The sequence below is a fragment of the Petaurus breviceps genome, unplaced genomic scaffold, assembly GCF_028583685.1.
Source record: "Petaurus breviceps papuanus isolate PSGF00001 unplaced genomic scaffold, PetGlider_PUasm1.0 221, whole genome shotgun sequence".
NCBI lineage: Eukaryota > Metazoa > Chordata > Mammalia > Diprotodontia > Petauridae > Petaurus > Petaurus breviceps.
Window position 1 is genome coordinate 14,233,464 of NW_027185877.1, and position 15,655 is coordinate 14,249,118.

General features: G+C 37.2%; 1 pseudogene; it reads left to right on the forward strand.

Annotated features, from left to right (window-relative positions):
* Positions 1 to 2,527: 2,527 nt before the first annotated feature.
* LOC138166361 (protein DBF4 homolog A-like) overlaps positions 2,528 to 15,655 on the forward strand; it is a 94,134-nt pseudogene continuing 81,006 nt past the window's right edge.

A 15,655-nucleotide genomic window follows, 5' to 3' on the forward strand; every position in this document is an offset into this window, starting at 1 on the left:
ATTATTAGACCCAAATTAGCACAAGTGACAGAGAACCAATTCTTACTTCATTGCATCTCAGCCTCAGAGGTTGCATTGAATACATAAGTCATCTGCAAACAACACTCTCCCTCCACTTTAATCTTGGCTTGTAGCCTTTTCAAGTTAAATAATTTACCATCAGTGCAGTAGCTGATCTTGAAACCATTTTTTTCCTTATTGAAGGCATCCAACAACATGGATGAAAATATCATGCTAAAAACATGGGAGCAAACACAGAGCCCTGCTTCAAAGTACATTGGTAATTTAGAAAGAAAGAGAGCATTGTCCATTACCCAGAACCTGGGCAAGCATGCTGTCATGAAACTGCTGTACAATAGTGATGAACTGTTCTGGGCAAACAAATTTTGTCATAATTTTTGACAGGCCCTCATGACCAATAGCATCAAAGGCTTTGGTCATATCAGCAAATGCTCTGTACAGACATCTGTTCTGTTCCTGGCATTTTTCATGGAATTGTTGAGCAACAAACACCATATTCACCATTCCTCAGTCCTTTCTGAAGTCACACTGGCTCTTGGGTAGATGACCTTCTTCCAAGGTGAGGGATCAGACTATTAAAGAAGACTCTGGCAAGAATCTTGCCAACAATGACTGAGGACCCACCCCAACTTCCCATGACTGTCGCAGGACAACATATTTCTCTTTCCTTTATAGAGATGGACAATAGAGGCATCTTTGAACAACTGGGGAATAACCTCCTCTTGTCATATAATTCAGAAAATTTTGATCAGCTTTCATATGAGCAGTGGACCTCCTACCTTGGTAACCTCAACTGGGATAGAATCATCACCAGATGCTTCACCACAAAACAGGAGCTTAGTGTCATTCAAAATCTCTTCTTCAGTTAGAAGTTTGGCTAGAGAGGGATTAACTTCAATGTAAGGTAAATGGTTAATGCCTTCAACATTGATTAATGATGATTGCTTGAGAACACTATGTTCATCCTCTGTCTCCAAGATCACATCCTTATTGCTAATTATTGTGACTCCACATCAGCACTGAGTAGTTGAGTTGTACCACAGGTCTTTGGCCAATAAGTAGCCTTCACAACATCATAAAACACTTCGGGTTATTTCTGTCAGCATAAAACTGAATTCCATCTGCCTTGTTACTGAGCCAAGAGTCCTACATCTCTCTAAGCTTCACTTGCATTTTACTTTTGCTGAAGTTAAGCACTACCTTCTTAGAGATGGATGAACTATACTACTAGTTAACCCTGTGGAGTGCTCACTTTCCATTTAGCAGCTTCTGAATTTCCCCATTATTTTCATCAAACCAATGTTGATATTTGTGAGTGTTCTGGCCCAGAGAAATAAATGTAGTGCTGTACAACAAATCTCTGGAAGCTGCATGCTCCTTTTCAGCTCTACATTGTCAGTTGTGTGTTGGCTCAACTTTCCCTTCAAGTTAGCAATGAACTGTTCACACTTGGAGAAGTTTTAATCTGTTGACATTAAGTCTTCTGGTAATTGTCTTGCCTTGGGGCCACCACTTTTGTTGAATGTAAATGTTTAGCTCAGAGAAGATAAGTCTATGATTGGTCCGGTACTCTGTACCACAGACTGCCTTCATTACTCTCACATCCTGTCTGTCTCTGATCCTTACAATGACATATTCTATTAAATGCCCATGTTTGCTGTGAGGGCCCATCCATAAAGTTTTATTGCATTTAGGTAAATAGAGACAGTCTTGGTAATGAGGAGGTCATGAGATGCACAATTCTTCCGCGGTAAATGACCATTGCTGTTGCTGTTTCCAACTTCATGCCTCCCAAGGACTCCTTACAATGTCTGTGCCTGCTCTGGGAGTAAAGTCACCCAGAATTATAAGCTTGTTCTCAAGCACATTATTGATGAAGATTTCTTGATCTTCATAAAGTTTTTCTTTTATCTCATCATGGTTCATTATGGTGGGAACATATGAACTGATGATGGTGGTATGGCACTTTCCTGAAAGAAGCAATCACATTGTCTTAAGTCTGTCAGCCCCTCTTTTGGGAGGCATACAAGGGTGTTGACAAGATTGGTTTTGTTTGCAAAAACTATGCAAGCTTCACAATGCTCCCCATCATTGCTGCCAACCCAGAAAAACATCTATCCAGCTCCGACTTCATTTACCAGCCTTGTTTCACTCAGAGCTGCTATTTGGATTGATACTTGCTGAGCTCTCTTGCAACAAGAGCTGTTCATCTTTTAGGTCTACTGGATTCCATGCTGTCCATAAGTGTGCACATAGTCTGTGTACCAATGGTGAGTTGAATCATCTTCACAAAAGCTTTTGTAATTTTTTTTTTTATGTTTTGACTACACTGTGGAATTTCCGTTGGCCATGGCAAACAGGTCAAAGCTGGATGAAGCAAACAATTTTTAGGGCATGTTTTCTGGTCCTTCCTCATGCCAGGAGGTAAGTGGTGTGGCCCTTAAAAAGACTTCTCAGACACCCAGGGGGCTGATGAATACCACTGGTGCTTTAGTCCAGTGGGAAGATGACCCTATGGCCTAAGCAGGGTTATGACAACAACTCCCACTGTATCCGCATCTGCTGCTTCATCACTTACTTGTCACTACAGGACTTTCAGGTAAGTAAAAATGGTAAAATGGCATGGATGATGTGTTTTGTCTCATGCAAAAATTGTGTTTGAGGCAGAGTTGTACAAAGTCATTGGCCTCTCTTTTCCAGAGTCATCACTGTCCAGGGGTAAGACAGAAGTCAAGACAGATGGTTATGGATCAGGATGCAATGGATGACCTTGGCATCTTTTATTTCTAACCAAGCTTGCAGCACTCATAATGAAGCACCTGCTTCAACTACCTTCATGGCTGTTGGAACAAATTGTTCTCATCCACCCATTTGGTCCAGGAATGCTTCATATGCTTGGAGTAAACACTCCCCTAATTCACTGATGGTTTTGAGATTCCTCAGTTACTCTCAACCTGGTATAGCCTGTCTGCTGAAGTGGTTTACAGAGTTGTGATCAAGGCACATTCAATAGCTTCTTGGAATCACAGGTGAGAGTTGGGTGAGTCAGGTGGACACCAAAGGTGGAAAACAGCCCTGAAAAGGGCTTGGCAGCCTTCACAACAGAGGTACTAGTCTTCCCTGAACAGTCTACACCCCAGGAACATCAATATCTTGTTGGCAAAGCTGTGACCATTTTGGAAAACAATTTAGAATTATGCAAATAAAGTGACTGAAATGTCCATACCTTTTGAACAAGAGGCTCAGTTTCTAGGCTCATGCTCCAAGGAAGTCATCAATAAGAAATAACTTACCATATACGCCAATATATTTATAGCAGCACCTTTGTGATGTCAAAGAATTTGAAACAAAGTAGATGTCCATTGATTGTGCAAGTGCTAAACAAATTGTGGCACATGAATGTGATGGAATATTACTGTGCTGAAAGAAATGATATATGCTATAAAGAGAAGCATGGAAAGATGTATGTGAATTGATGCAAACTGAAGTAAGTAGAGTCAAGAAAATAATATACACAGTAACTATAATGTAAATGAATAACAAAATCCTGCAAAATGAGATAGCAAGAGTTATACCATTTGAAATAACCATAGACAATATAAAATAAAAGACAAACCCAGAAACTACATGAAAATAATTATAAAACACTTTTTATACAAATAAATCCAATGTAAATAATTGGAAAAATAACTTCATAGATGGGCAAAACCAATACAATAAAAATGTCAATTTACCTAATCTACTCATTAAATGCCATTCTAAGAAAATTACAAAAATATATATTTTATTGAACTAAAAAAATTTGTAACAAAATTCATTTGGAAGAAAAGATCAAGACCATAAAAGCAATAAATGAAAAAAAGTAATGGAATGAGGTTTAGTAATACCAGATATTAAACTATATATTATAGGACAACAATTATCAAACTATCTGGTACTGATTAAGAAATGGAAAGGCAGATTAATGGAACAGAGTAGAGATACAATATATGGTAGTAAATTATTATGGTAAACTTGTGTTTGACAAACACAAAGTTTCAAGCTTTGGGGATAAGAATTCACTATTTCTTAAAAATCGTTGGGAAAACTAGAAAGCAGTCTGATAGAAATTGGGTATGTATACCAATATCTTAAGCCATTTATGAAGATAAGGTCACAATGCATAAATGACCTTACATGTCATATAATGGAAAATATCATTAAGTAAATTAGAAAAACATGGAATACATTACCTATCAGACTTATAGATAGGAGGATTTGTGAGTAATCAAGAGATAGAGAACATTGTGAAATATAAAATGTATAATTTTGGTTATATTAAATTAAAAATAAAACCGACATAAACAAGAATAGAAGGAAAGCAGAAAATGGGGAGTTGCAATTGTTTAGGTGGTTTCTCGAATAAAGGTTTCATATCTCAAATATGTAAATAACTTTATGAAATTTATAAGAACACCAGTCATTCCCCAATTAATAAATGGTCAAAGGATATGAATAGGCAGCTTTTTGATGAAGAAATCAAACCTACATATAAGTATATGAAAAATTGCTCTAACAATAAAAATGCTGTGACATTTTTATGACTCCCTCAAATTAGGAGTAGAACAATAATTTTCATCTCTTAATGCTAAAGAAAATAAAAAATAAGTTATTTATAAAAAATGAAAAAAGATGTTCTAAATCACTACTGATTATGAGAATGAAAATTAAAACAATTTTGAGATATCACCTCTTACCTATAAGATTAGCTAAAATGAAAGAAGGGAAAAATGATAAGTGTTGGTAGGGATGTGGAAAAATAGGAACACTAATATACTCTCTGGAACTGTGAAGTGATCCAACCACTTTAGAAAGCAATCTGGAATTATGGAGTTATAAAACTGTGTATACTGTTTGACCCAGGAATAACATTATTAAGTCTATTTCCCAAGGTTATCCGAGAAAGGAGAAACAATCAATATGTTCTAAAATATATGTAACAGCTCTCAAAGAACTAGAAATCAAAGGGATGCTCATCAATTAGGGAGTGGCTATACAAGTTGTACTACATGATTGTGATGGAATACTACTGTGCTGTAAGAAACAATGAGTAGGCTGATTTGAGTAAAAACATTAAAAGGTTTGCACAGAATAATAAAGAATGAAATGAGCAGAACCAAGAACATTGTATACAGTAACAGCAATATTGTTTGAAGAATTACTGTGAATGAATGAGTTTTTCTGAGTATTATAATTTCTCAAATCAACTATAAAGGATCTATGAAAGAAGATTCTATACACCTCCAGTGAAAGGACTGAAAAATAGAAGTATTTATAGTATGATTTTACATATATGTGTGTGTATCTGTGTCAAATGATAACCTTCTTTAGTATAGGATCAGGAGGGAGGAAGACAGTTTGGAATTTTAAATAAAATGTATTTATAGATAAATGTATTTATTTAAATGTAAAAATGGTATTTTAAGTTTAAATTTAAAATGGTGTAAATGGATATAACTACACACCCAAAAAAGTAAAAATAAATGTAACAAAATTATAAAGATCAAGGTCTCAGATAAAGACACTTGCAAGTCATCCTTTTGAGGAGATAAGAGGTCTATATGTGGCACATATTTCAATGTTTTGGGACTTATTCAAGTTATCAATCAGTTGTGCCATTTTTTCCCCTTTTAAAAAATATTATTGGTTATATGGTATCACTGTCTGGGAGGGAAAGGGGGAGAAATGCTTGGGACAACTATGATAAAGTTAAAAACAGAAGACATTAGTAAAAATTTATTTTATAAGAAAGGAAAGAGGAGGCTAGGTGGCACAGTGAACAGAGCACTAGCCCTGGAGTCAGGAGGACTTGAGTTCAAATCCAGCCTCAGACACCTAACACAAAATTAGCCATGTGACCTAGGCAAGTCACTTAACCCCAATTGCCCTACCCCCCCTGCAGAAAAAAAGAAGAAAAAAAGAAAATTGGCAGAAGTAAAAAATTGATGGGAGGGTGGAGGCAAGATGGTGGAGTAAAAGTAGGAACTTGTTTGAGCTAGTCCCCCAATTACCTCCAATATCTGTAAAAAATGACTAAACAAACTTTAGAGCTACAGAACTCACAAAATGACAGTGGAACAAATCTCCCACTGAAGACAACATGGCAGGCTGACATCAAAGGTCTATTACGCAGTACTGGGAGCAGAGCGCAGTCCCATGGGGGCCACGCCAGCACAAATCAGGCTGGAGCAAACCTCCAGGGACTGAATCACTGGCAGCTGTGGTGGTTTCCAGACTTCTCAACCCACAAAAACAAATACAAAGTAAAAGGTCAGTGGGAAAACTCTGTTGGACCTGGGTGAGAGAAGAGTGAGGTCTGGCCCCTACCCCTAGAGTGGTGGAGATGGCAGCAACAGCAGCCCCAGAAACAGTGGCTGCTTCCTGAGTTCTAGGTCCACAAATGATGGGGGGGAACAAGCAGCTGATCAGAGGGCAATTGCAGGAATCTCTTTGCTGGCACTAAGGCAAGATTCTCTAGCTTTACCCCGCTTAGATCTGGGTTGCAGTCTTGGGTGGTGGTCCTGGGGTGAGGAGGAACACTGGCATGGCAGAACTTGTGGTGGCTGTGGAGGAGTCCTCCTCACAGTTTTGAGGCAGGTGCCTAGAAGTAGCTCTATCAACAGTCGTGCAAATCCCCAGAAATTTGGGACAGAGAACTCTCCACTCTGGAATCAGAGTTCTACCATGGCAAAAGAGCTCAAAAGTCAAGTAATTGGCTGAAAAAATGAGCAAACAGAGGAAAAGAAATCAAACTATGGAATATTTCTTTGGTGACAAAGAAGATCAAAACAGAACCAGAAGAAGACAACAAAGTCAAAACTGCATCAAAAGCCTCCAAGAAAAATATGAATTCATCACAGGCCATGGAAGAGCTCAAAAAGGATTTTGAAAGTCAAGTTAGAGAAGTAGAACAAAATTTTGGAAGAGAAATGAGAGTGATGCAAGAAAATAATGAAAAATGAGTCAGCTATTTGCTAAAGGAGATCCAAAAAATACTGAAGAAAATAAGACCTTAAAAATAGACTAACTCAAATGACAAAAAGGTCCAAAAAGCCAATAAAGAGAAGAATGCCTTAAAAAGCAGAATTGACCAGATGGAGAAGGAAGTCCAAAAACTCACTAAAGAAAATAATTCCTTCAAAATTAGAATGGAGCAAATGAAAATTAATGACTTTATGAGAAATGAAGATATTATAAAACAGATCCAAAAGAATGAAAAAATGGCCCCAGAGTCAGGAGGACCCAGGATCGGTTCCAGCCTCAGATACTTAACACCAACACAAAATAACTGGCCGTGTAACCTGGGGCAAGTTACTTAACCCCAATTGCTTTAAAAAAAAAAAGAATGAAAAAATAGAAGACAATGTGAAATATCTTATTGGAAAAACCACCAACCTGGAAAATAGATCCAGGAAAGATAATTTAAAAATTATTGGACTACCTAAAAGCCATAACCAAAAAAAAAGTCTAGACATCATCTTTTAAGAAATTATCGAGGAAAACTGCCCTGATATTCCAGAACCATAGGGTAAAATAGAAATTGAAAGAATCCACTGATTGCCTCTTCAAAAAGATCCCCCCCAAAAAAACTCCTAGGAATATTATAGCCAAATTCCAAGCCAAGGAGAAAATATTACAAGCAGTCAGGAAGAAACAATTTGAGTATTGTGGAAACACAATCAGGATAATACAAGATCTAGCAACTTCTACATTAAGGGATAGAAGGGAGGGCAGATTGGGGGAGAGGGTAGTTAGAAGCAAACATTTTTGAAAAGGGATAGGGTCAAAGGAGAAAATGGAATAAGTGGGGGGCGGGATAGGATGAAGGGAAATATAGTTGATCTTTCACAATATGACATGATTTGGGTAACTGCACATGTAACAACCTATATTGAATTGCTTGTCTTCCCAGTGGGTGGCAGGTGAGGAAGGAGGAAGGAAAAAAATCTGGAACTCAAAATTTTAAAAACAAATCATTTTAAAAAATTGTTTTTTTACATGCAACTGGGAAATAAGATGTACAGGCACTGGAGTATAGAGGTCCATCTTGCCCTGCTAAAAAGTTCGGAGGGTGATGGGGGAGGATATAAGGGAGAATGGATTGGGGGAAGGGGTATGGGAAAGACAGGGAGAAAAATTATGACTCAAAATTTTGTGGAAATGAATGTTGAGAACTAAAAATAATTAAAAAAAACTTTAAAGAGAAAAAAGAAAAGTAACAGTTCAAAGAGCACAAACATCGCAAGATTAATTAGAGGACACAGGTCTCCTTTCTAGTTTCAATCAAAGTATGGTTCATGTAAAGAGCAGAAATAGGCCACCAATAGACAATAGCTATCAGGAAACAAATTCCGTTTTGTTTTTTTTACTCAAAGTACAAATCACCTACACTCAACAGTGTAAAGCATTAACTATAGAAGGCACTTCCAAGCTATCAATGACATATGTGGTGGTGACAGAAATATATTCCATTTTCCCCTGACTATACAAGGAACTTTCCAGTTGTCAACGACATACATGGCAGAGAAATTGAGAACTATTTTGTTTTTGCCTCTGAAACTTATTACATGAATCAAATTCAAAGACTTTGAAATTTTCTCAAGACTAGGGGAAGGGGAGAGAAGATGGAATCTTTCTAATGCCATAACTACCTTGCCTTTAGTTTGAAAGTATTAGCCCCATTTTAAATTAATCTACCTCAATTTCCTTTTGCAAAAAAATAAATAAATAAATCTGCAAAGAGAATGACATATAGCTTCCCCACCACCATCCCAAATAAATCTAGTTTTTTCCTCATAATTCCTCATAAAGAATCAAGAAATTCAGGAATAAGGTCAATTTTAGTTTTGTTAACTTGTGGCTTTGTTATTTTACTAGAACGTGCAAAAGTTTCACTTTTCAATAACAACAACAAAAGATGTTTCTTCATTGGAACATTTCCCATGTTTTTTGTCTGACTGATGAAAACCTATAATTCACAATATGAAACCAAGTCAAAGGGCTGTAAATGTGCTGCCTAGGTCTGAACAGGTTTTAGTGAAGTCATCAGTGTTGGATATCTATTCTATTAAGATCACTGCAGATCTAGTAAGATTCTCATTATATGTCTTCAAACCTTCATGCTTGTTTTCAGAAGGGTATGCCTTGATCCTAACTTAAATTAATTCAACTTTGTTTTAAAGATGATTTCTTCTTATTCTGTCCTCTGAGTAACTGGAGTAAAATAAAAGAGAGAATGCAGTATAGACCATCATCCTCTGGGCCTTAGTTTTTATATACTACAAGACAGATTAAATGACTCCCTAGTCTTTATGTATGGCTGAGTAAGTAGTAAGATAAATAAGTGTCTCTTTATTATTCAGGCAATGAAGGTTCCCCTTGAATTTTTTCCAGTCTTTGGCCTATGCACCAAGAGTGCATTACCATTAGAAAGATCAAATCAACATAAAGAATTATATTTCTTAAAATTGTAAATTGAAAATATTATCAAACCAAATTGCAACATTTCATTTGGATTTTCCAATGATATTCATCTAGACTTTCCACCTAAAGTGAAAAATGCATGTAAAACATTTTACAAACCCCTAAAGACTATATTAATATCATCTATTATTGTCATTTTTGTTAAAAGATCTTGATGCGTCTCTTAACCTGTACTGTCAATGAGGATACACATTCCCATTTTACTTCCCATAGTGTGAAGGATATGTTATATATGTTGTTTTTCTAAAGATAGAGAATTAGAGGCAGGTAGGTGGCACAGTGAATAGAGCACCAGCCCTGGAGTCAGGAGGACCTGGGTTCAAATAAGGCCTCAGACATTTAACACTTACTAGCTGTGTGACTGGGGCATGTCACTTAACCCCAATTGTCCTGTCCTCCCTCCTCCAAAAAAAAAAGCAAAAGATAGAGAATTAGTATCAATATGGAACAGATCTACTATGAAGTATTAGAAATAGCATGTACTTATTCCACAATAAATTCAAAATGGGAACACAAGTTAATTATTAAAGATCATTTCATAAAAACATTAGAAGTAGATTGTGTATACCTTTTGCAATTATGAGTAGGAGATTCATTTTAAATAAGCAACAGGTGATGACAATACAAAAGATGGAATTTTGTTTGCATGAAGATAAAAAGGTTTTGAACACCCAAAATGAACAAGTCGAGGGTAAGAAGGGAAGTGCTCAACTGGGACCACATTTTTGTATTAAATTTCTTCATTAAGGGTTTAGTATCCAAGACATACAGACAGCCAACAGAAATATATATGACAAAGATTGATCACCTCAACAGAAAAGTTATCAAAGAATATGAAAAAATAATTCTCAAATTGTGAACTATTAGCAACCACATGTAAGAATGCTCCAAATTACTAATAGCAAGAAAAAATTCAAACCAAAACAACCCTGAGGAAACTCGCAAAGATGATAAAAGCTGCGAATAGTCAATTTTGGAGAGGTTGTAGAAGAGAGTCATACTAATGTATTGTTGATAGAGCTGTTAATTAGAATAATCATTCTTGTTTTGTTTTTGCTTTTTTGGAGGGCAACTGCGGTTAAGTGACTGCCCAAGGTCACATGGCTAGTTTTCGTGTGTGTGTGTGTGTGTGTGTGTGTGTTAAGTGTCTGAGGCTTGATTTGAGCTCGTGTCCTCCTGACTCCAGGGCTGGTGCTCTATTCACTGCGCCACCTAGCGCCCCTTAGTATAATCATTCTAAAAGGTAATTTGGAATTATATAAATGAAGGGGTTGTAACTCAGGATTCCACTGCTAAGTATATATCCCAAGGAAGTCACTGACCAAAAAGAAAAAAGAAAAGAAACATTCAATATGCAGCAAAATATTTATAGTAGCGATCTTTTTTGTAGCAAAAAACTAGAAACAAAGAAGACATCCATGAATTGGGAATAGATAAACTGCGGCACATGAATTTATTGGAATATTACTTTTCTATAAGAAATGACAAGCATAAGAAAAAGAAATGACAAGCATGATGACTACAAAGAAAAATGGAAAAAATAAATGAAAATAATCAGAACCAAGAAAATATGCAGTGACTAAAACCATGTAAATATAAACATATATTACATAAATTACATAAACAAATATATAACTATAAAATGATCAAATCATGCCACAAAATTACAAAATCCTAGCTTGAATCCAGAAGAAAATATTAAAAGACACATCTCACTTTTCCATAGGTGTGGAACTCTGTATATAATGTCAAAAAATTTTAAACTAAGAAAAAGATTCATTAGTTTTACAGCTACTTTTAAAACTAATGAATACATTAGTCTACTACTTATTTTTTTAAGTCTTTGTTACATTTCCAGAGAGACAACTGGAAAGGGTAGAGGAAGGATGTAGAAGCAGGTCTATGAAATGGAAAAACAAGAGATCAATTTTAAAAAACTATTTAAAAAAAAAAAAGAAATAGCAAGTACTTTAGCATAGACTCTCAAACTCAGAATCTAGAAATTAAATTTGAGCCTATAACACTAATGTCGTATTTTTAAAATTGCAATAACAATAATAACATAATAAGAAAATCTTGGTCCAAGTACTGCCTCTGACACATACTAACTGTGTGACCCTGAAATAGTCAATTAAACTCCTAATGCCATAAGTAACGTTCTATTGTCATTGTAGAATTGTAGAAAAGTTGCCAAACTGCATTGATAGAAAAAGTTTCCTCATCCAGAAGTTTCCTACATTAATGAAACACCAGGTCCAGTCCCTATTCCTACCCTTGCTGACACAATATCCTTTTGCTACCAATTTTTAAAAGAGACACTGTGACACAGTGTATGAACCAAGAATGACTTAACCTCTAAGACTCTCGGGTAATTCCCCAAAACCTAAGTCATAAATAGTTTGAATTGCATGTTTTTGAAGGGAGTTCCTACACTGGGAACTCCCTATGGTGCTGAGATCCAGATATGTAATGTATTTGTGTGGGTTTTTTAAAGGACAAATACAATTTTGCAAAATGATAAGGCCAGATAATTTCTTGTATATATTTTAAAGACTAAAATACTCATAAGTGAAGAATATCCCTTTGGGGGGGGAAGCAACTGATATCCCCAGAATGTATGTTGAAAACTGTGGCAGGTAGCACAGTGTGACAGATGGAGGTTAAGCAATTATAAACTATGCATCCAGGAATACAAGACTAAATTATGTGGCATAGACAATAATTGCTAACAGTGTTCTAAGAAAGGGGAGATCCATAAGAATTAGAATGACTACAAAAAGCTGGAAGAAAGGTAAGATTTGACTTATACCTTAAACATAGGCATGGAGAGGGTGACTACAGTGAGGTTAAAAGAGGTATTTGTAATTTACATTACCCTCTACGACAGCAGAGGCTAACACCAGCATCTCATTAGTTCAGGTTTGATGTTAGAATAAAATGAGACACTCACAAGTCATTGAACAATTAATAATAGGAGGCTCTAACACAGAAAGACTATGAAACAAGGATACAGTTAGCTTCTATATATGTAGTCACATCTGTAAACTCATCTGGTCAGCAGGAGAGGGTATAGTGACTTGTGTGGTATTCAGATACCCACCAATTCACAAGGGTCCTCACTCCATGATGGTTAGACTTTTTATTCCCTTAAGTGGCCAGAAAGGTGTATTAAGGAAGCAAAGGAGAATCAGGCCCAAAGGAGAGTTGGTTTTTTTTCCAATGCTTTATTAACTTCTGATTTACATCATTCATTTCCAACAGATTTTGAGTTACAAATTTTCTCCCCATTTTTCCCCTACCCACCGCCCCAAAATAGCAGTCCCACAGGATATCCCCTCCTCCAATCTGCTCTCTCCCATATTTTGTCCCATACCCTTTTCGACTTTTCCAGTGGATCTCTATCCCCCAGGGCCTATATATCTTATTTCCCAATCACATGTAAAATAGTATTAATAATAGTGTATATATATATATACATATATATATTTGAATATTTTATTTTAAAACTTTGAATTCCAGATTCATTCCTTTCCTCCCTTGTCACTCAACATTACTAGGAAGATAAGCAGTTCAGTATAGGTTGTACATGTGTAGCTAATGCAAAACAATAACATAGTAGATACATTGTAAAAGACTGACTATATTTCTCTCCCTCCTATCCCACCTCCCACTTGTTCTATTCTCTACTTTGATCCAATCCCTTTTCAAAAAGTGGGTGCTTCCAACTTCCCTCTCCCCCAGCTTACCGTCCCTTACATAATCCCCCTTCTCATCCCTTTCCCTCCTACTCCCCCGTAGGGTGAGATACCCTATTTAGTGTGTATTTAATTCCCTCCTCAAGCCAAATTCAATGGGAATAAGGTTGACCCATTCCCTTTTGCTTTCTTATTCTTCCTCTCCATTTTAACCATTTTCCGTGCCTCTTCTATATGAGATAGTTTACCCCATTCTGTCTCTCCCCATCTCCTCTCATTATATTCCTCTCTCACCTCTTAATTTCACCTTTTAAATATCATCCCTTCCTGTTAAATTGGTCCTGTGCCCTCTATCTATGTATACATGTAAAAATATATACACACATTCACATATGTATTCATATGCTCATAATCCCTCATATATAGACACACACACACACACACACACACACACACACACACACACATATATATATATTTCTATTTCCTTCAACTACTGAGAAAAGTTTCCTAAGTTACAATTATTGATTTTCCATGTAGGAATGTTAATAGTTCTACTTTGATAAGTTCCTTATGATTTCTTTTCCCTGTTTACCTTCTTATGCTTCTCTTGCTTCTTATATCTGGATGTCAAATTTTCTATTCAACTCTGGTTATTTTCAGCAAGAATGCTCGAAAGTCCTCTATTCCACTGAATTACCATGTTTTCCCCTGAAACATGATATTCAGTTTTGCTGGGTAAAAGGTGACTTTTGGTTTTAATCCCAGCTCCTTTGACCTCCAGAATATCACATTCCAAGCCCTTCGATTCCTCAGTGTAGAAGCTGCCAGATCCTGGGTAATCCTGATTGTGTTTCTACAATATTCAAATTGTTTCTTCCTGGCTGCTTCTAATATTCTCTCCTTAATCTGGGAATTTTGGAACCTGGCTATAATATTCCTAGAAGTTTTCTTTTTGGGATCTTTTTCAGGAGGTGATCAGTGGATTCTTTCAACCTCTATTTTGACATCAGGGCAGTTTTCTTTGAGAACTTCCTGGAGGATGATTTCTAGGTTCTTACTTTATTCATGGCTTTCAGGTAGTCCAACAATTTTGAAATTATCTCTCCTGGATATATTTTCCAGGTCAGTGGTTTTTCCCATGAGATATTTCACTTTGTCTTCTATTCTTTCATTTGTTTGGATCTGTTTAACACCATCTTGATTTCTCATAAAGTCATTAGCTTCCATTTGCTCCAATCTAATTCTGAAGCAATGATTCTCCTCATTGAGCTTTTGAGATTCTTTTTCCATCTGGCAAATTCAACTTTTTAAGGCATTCTTCTCCTCATTGCCTTTTTGAGCCTCTTTTGCCATTTGAGTTAGTCTGTTTTTTAAGGTGTGATTTTCCTCAGTCAGGCTGTTGACTCTCATTTCATAATTTTCTTGCATTGTTCTCATTTCTCTTCCCAATTTTTCCTCCACTTCTCTTATCTGCTTCTTGAGGTCCTCTATGGCCTGTACCCAGCTCGTATTTTCCTTTGAAGCTTTTGGTGCAGGAGTTTTTTGCTCCTTTTTGTCCCCAAAATAGGAGTCTAATGTTGGAATCTTCTGTCTGCTTTGTTTCCTTTGCCTGGTCATGTCACCCCTCAGTCACTTGACCCCTGGGCTTTTTGCCACAGTAGGACTCTGCCACCAGACAGGGGAGCTTTCGTCCCAAATGCTGGGAGGTTTTCAGCTGCCAGAGGTATTAGATGGGTGCCCTCTCTGAGGTCTCCACAAGCTCTGGCAAGCTGGACACACTCCCCAGGACCTCCATCCTAGACTGCAATCCAGATCCAAGAAGGTTAAAGCAAGAGCGATTACCCCTCAGACTGGTGCTTGGTCCCCCTACACTCCACAGGCCAGGAGCTTAAGCTGCCACGTGGTGCTCACTCCCACTTACGCACTCCCACTTACTGGGTCCCAAAGTCCACACTACACTGACCTCTCACTTTGTCCTTCGCATCTATGTGTTGATAATTATGGAAACCACCACAGCTGCTGCTGATCTGGAGGCCCGGTTGGTGGCTGGTCAGGCCCACCCTGGGGCTAAAGCCTCCTGGGGCTGGGCTGGGCTCCCAGAGCTCTGCACTGGCCGATTCCTGCCAGACTGCCGAGCTGTCCTCAGTGGGAGGTTAGCTTCTCTGTGTCATTTTGTGGGTTCTGCAGCTCCAAAGTTTTTTCAGAGTCCCCTTTTTACATGGATTGGGGAAGGTGGAAGCCAGAGCTGCGGGGAGGTCCTGCTTCTACTCTGCCATCTTGACTCTGCCCCCCCAAAGGAGAGTTTTGTTGACTTTTAAGAAAAAGCTATCATGAAAAAATGAGGCAATCTTGGTCCTACAATACCCTTTTAACAGAGAAGCAAAGATTATGGTGGGTTATATCTCACTACGCTA